General features: G+C 46.4%; 1 pseudogene; it reads left to right on the top strand.

Annotated features, from left to right (window-relative positions):
* Positions 1–1,211: 1,211 nt before the first annotated feature.
* On the top strand, positions 1,212–3,576 carry LOC119306516 (annotated as a pseudogene).
* Positions 3,577–5,184: the final 1,608 nt, after the last annotated feature.

The following is a 5,184-nucleotide window of genomic DNA, read 5'->3' as shown; positions in this document are numbered from 1 at the left end:
TTCCTGCTCATAACCAAGCTTTGCTCACCAAGTTTGCAGCTAGAGTTTTGCAGACCTCGGAAATCCCCTGCTTTCAATGGTTTGCTCAACAGTACTGTAAGCATGCTACCCCTCTCAAGGGCTCAAACCGTGACACGGCTATATGGAAGAACTTCAAACCTTTCATTCCTACAGTGTTGGCATCCTCCAAGTGTTCAACGGGCCCTAGCAAGCTTATCTCCTTCTGGCATGATCACTGGTTGCCAGCGGGGCGGCTACGGTTCTTGTTGCCCGCCCTCTTCTCGTATGCTAAAGATGGCGCATGTACAGTGGCCTCTGAGCTCTGCAACAACTTTTGGTGCATTCAACTACACCCCAACCTGTCTGCCACTGCCGCCCAGGAACTGCAGATGTTGCACTCTTTTCTGCCCCCGCCTCCTACAGATACTGCAGTTTTCGGCTCGGATGTCAGAATTTCTGCTATACACCATAAGCCACTGACTACTTCTCAAGTTTATCAATTTTTTACCTCCAGAGGTGTGGCCTGTGAGTTCAGCTCCTGGGTTTGGGACAAGATCATCCCTCTGAGGTACCGCGTCTTTCTCTGGCTAGCTTTTTGGGGGCGACTAAACACAAGAGATAACATGTTTCGGAAGCATTGGTCCCTAGTTACCGAACACCAGGACTGCGACATTTGCCCTGCCAGCGAGTCTGCCAGCCACATTGTTCTGCGCTGCTACCCGGCCTCTGTTATCTGGGCCGCGTTCCATATGAACGACCTAGCCTCTAGCTCCACGGACATCGTTCATTTTATGCACAGAGCTCAGCGGACTTGGTTTAATTCTAGAGGAGTGCACATTCTTTTCGCTGCGGCTGCAGTTACTCTCTGGCACGCGAGAAACGACAGAGTCTTCAACAACAACAGATGGCCTCCGTTCTATCTCAGAAGATATATGTCACAACTCCTTCAGGTTTGGCAGCACCGGGCTAAAAGGCAGGCTGACAAGGATGCTATTACGAGCTGGATGTACCTCCTGAACTAATTTAGCTTTCTAGTACCCTTCTTTTCTCCTCGCTTACCCCGTTCTTCTCTCTTTCCAATGGCTGCTTATAGCCATGGCACTACGGTGCTCAATATAAGCTTCATGTAATTGACCCTTTGGTCCCAGGCCTTGGCCTGTTTTGAAATATATAAGGTAGAATCTCATCTACCTTTCATTTCAAAAAAAAATATGGAGGCTAGCGCCAAGAAGATGCTGCGGGACGAGATCACGGACGCCACCACGGCCGCATTCGCTAGCTCCACCGTCATCCCCGACAGGTACGTTTGGCCCGACGAGACCGCCGGCCGGGGCAGCACTGTCGTCGGAGACGACGAGAGCCTCAAGCTTATCCCCGTCCTAGACATGGCCAGCCTGCTGGATGGGTCACCAGAGGAGATCGCCAAGCTTGGCGCTGCATGCCGGGACTGGGGTTTCTTCCAGGTCAGTAGCTAATTAATCCATCAATTTCTTGTGCATTTTTTCCCAAACCATGTTGGAGAGCTTCATGTAATTCATCAAGAAAAAAAGAGATCGACACTGACCATTACATCGTCGAAATGTCTTAGTTGCAATTGTTTAGTTCATCGACAAATTGTTACTCCTGATAATTATGCAGCTAAGAAACCATGGCGTCGACGAGACGGTTGTGGAGCGTGTGAAGGATAGCACGCGAGACTTCTTCAGGTTGCCGTTGGAGAAGAAGAAAGCAGTGGGGATCGTCAAGGCAGCAGATGGGTTCCAAGGGTTTGGTCACCACTTCAACATGTCCATGGGTAAACTGGACTGGGCAGAGTCTCTGCTCCTTGGAACTCAGCCAATCGGACACAGAAACATGGATCTGTGGCCTACTGAGCTGCGGACATTTAGGTGAGTACACATATAAACATAAGCATACGTACGTTTTTGTGTGTGCGTCTATGTTGTACTTGTTGTTCCTAAAAAAATGATTTGCTGTAACATACAGGGATGCAGTTGAGAAGTACTCCCTAGAGATGCTCAAGGTGCTACCCAAAGTCCGCGTTTTTTGGTGGCGGGTTCTTCGCGGCATCTTGCCGGTGGAATCAACATTGAAACACAGGCATATAGCAACTATGGCCCGATGCAAAATCTGCAAGGGTGCAGACGAAGACATGATGCACGCCCTCATTAAGTGTTCCTATGCTCAAAGTTTTTGGACAGAAGCCAGGAAATGGCTTAATGTCAAACTGCCACAACTACATCCGATTACTTGGTGCAAGGACATTTTATGCGACACACGCATCAATGAAGGGGACCGGCCGAAGATCATCACTGTTATGTGGGCTATATGGACTTCTCGCAACAACATAACACATGACAGAGAGAGCTTGCATCCGGGCCAGTTCCTGAAGCGGATCCAAGAAGCCCTAATGCTGTTGGAGCTTCCCGAAGAACATACTAGGATCATACCTGGTTATGGCTGGAGATCACCCGATCTAGAGTGGCTCAAGATAAACACAGACGCTAGCGTCTCATTGATTGATAACAGAAGCGGAGCGGGGGGCCTTGCTCGAACCTCATCCGCCTTTGTTGCTGCCTGGAGCAAGCCGCACCATCATGTCACGGATCCGCTCATCGCAGAAGCCCTTGCTTTGCGAGACGGAGTTATTTTTGGCAAGCTTCGAGGTTCTTCGCGAGTGGTGCTTGAAGTAGATTGCCTAGAGCTGGTGCAGCTCTGGAACTCGCGACAATTTTCGCGCTCTGTCATAGCGCCTATTCTTCTCGAAATTGAAGGGCTAGCCTCAACTTTCCTTAGCTTTGATATTCATCATGTACTGAGACAAGCCAACAATTCAGCGCACCTCTGTGCAAAGCATGCTAGCACATTGGGAGTGACTGATTGCTGGATGGACTCTCCCCCCGGTTTCCTAGTGACGAGCCTAATGGCCGATCGTGTTGGAGCCGCTTATGTCTGAATAAAGCTCTATGTTTCCCGCAAAAAAAAAAAGATGACCAAGTTGAAAAGCCTTCTCATGGCATCCATGGCCATTGATCTTGGAATCAAACTGGATACGCTCCTCGAAACCATCCAGGGCAAGATCCAGAACATCGTGTTCCACCACTACCCTCCGTGCCGGCACAACGCCGATAAGGTGATCGGCATCCCACCGCACACGGACGGCCTCTTTTTGACCATAGTGCTGGAGGTGGACGCCACGCCTGGCTTACAGGTTAGCAATGACGGCAGGTGGTTCCTCGTGCAGCCATTGCCGGGGTCCCTGACCGTCTTCGTTGGTGACATCCTCGAGGTGCTCACCAATGGCAGGTACAAGAGTGTCCGACACAGGGTGCTCGTCGATGCCGAGAGAGACCGAACCACCATCGCGACATTCCAAGATGCATGCGTCGCCGGGATGGTGAAACCGCTTCCGGAGCTTGCGGAGGTGGCACGGTACATTTCTGTTGAGAAACACGACTACGTGCATCGCCAGTTTCAGGCACTGACTGAAAGGGCAAACATTGTCGATAGCCTCAAGATATAGCCACAAGCTCCATTGCCTATGAGAGACTCATGCGTCCAATTATGCTATATGAAATTCATGCCGGGCCGACGAACCACGAATGAAAACAAGGTTGGAAATGTATGCATCTATTTTGCTTGCATGTTTAATTCTTCTGAATTCAGTTGTGTACCGAAGATTATTGTTTGTGCATGTATAACAGCAAGCTCCATTGCCGATGAGAGGCCCATGTGTCCAATCATGCTATATGAAATTCATGCCGGGCCGAAGAACCAGAATGAGCCAATGTTAAAAATGTATGCATCTACTATGTTTGCATGTTTAATTCTTCTCATTTCAGTTGTGTACCGAAGATTATGGTTTGTGCATGTTGTTGCTCGCTACTCCCTCCGTTCCTAAATATATTTTTTTAGAGATTTCAAATGGACTATCACATACGGATGTATGTAGACATATTTTAGAGTGTAAATTCACTCATTTTGCTCCGTATATAGTCATTTGTTGAAATCTTTAGAAAGACAAATATTTAGGAATTGAGGAAGTAGATGACATATTGTACTGTTGATTTCTATTTCCTGTTCTTTCCTTTTATAATAATCTAGCCATATACACCGACATCTCTCGATGTCGTGTCCTTGTTGAGGCCAGACGTTGTACTATCTTTGATGCAATATATTACAGGGACTATTTCAAACACACACAAAAAATGAGTATAACGTTACACAAGGAAATATATCTGCCGAAAAGGCAATGGCGAGTACTAGGCGCCGGTCGACCGGCCCAAATTGGGCCGGTCAATGCGCGGCCGCCTGATTTCTGCGATTACAGTCGTTCGATCTTGGGTCTCTGTTTCGTCCACCTTCAGCACGCACGGGGTTGATTTCACTAGTAGAAAAAGGGCCTATTGTCCCGGTTCATAAGGGCCTTTAGTCCCAGTTCTGGAACCGGAACTAAAGGGTCGTTACTAAAGCCTCCACCCTTTAGTCCCGGTTCTCGAACCAGGACTAAAGGCCGTCCACGTGGCCGCTCCCTGGAGGTCCACCTTTAGTCCCGGTTGATAACACCAACCGGTACTAAAGGGAATTTTATGATTTTTTTTAAAAAAATTCAAAAATAAAATTTGGTTTTTTTTATTATTTTCAAATTTTTGAATTATTTTAACCTCTAATCTCTAATCACCCCTCATCACTGCTCAATTTAACCTCTAATCTATAATCACCCCTCATCATCTAACTTTTCGGACGGTCACCCATCCTCTCACTACTCCAGCCTGAGCACGCTTAACTTCCGAGTTTTATTCTCCCTCATTTTCAAGTCTGCACTTGTTGTTTTCCTCACAATAGTAAGATGTCAATCCTATTAACCCTCAAGAATTTAGCTTGAGCATGAAGTCACACATTTCACTGTTTGAGTTTGAAACTATTCTTCTAAAAAATAATAATTATTTAGTAACACTAATATTTCTTGAATAGTAGTTTGACCACAGTTTGACCAGATTTGACCAAAATTCAAAAAAAGAAAATAATTATTTAGTAACACTAATATTTCTTGAATAAGTAGTTTGGCCATTGGTTGAACACAGTTTGACCAAAATTCAAAAAAACTAAAATAATTATTTAGTAACACTAATATTCTTGAATAATTATTTAGTAACACTAATACTTCTTGAATAAGTACTTTGA

The sequence above is a fragment of the Triticum dicoccoides genome, chromosome 5B (assembly GCF_002162155.2).
Source record: "Triticum dicoccoides isolate Atlit2015 ecotype Zavitan chromosome 5B, WEW_v2.0, whole genome shotgun sequence".
NCBI classification, from domain to species: domain Eukaryota; kingdom Viridiplantae; phylum Streptophyta; class Magnoliopsida; order Poales; family Poaceae; genus Triticum; species Triticum dicoccoides.
Note: the sequence above shows the minus strand (reverse complement) of the source record. Positions and strands in the feature narration are given on the sequence as shown.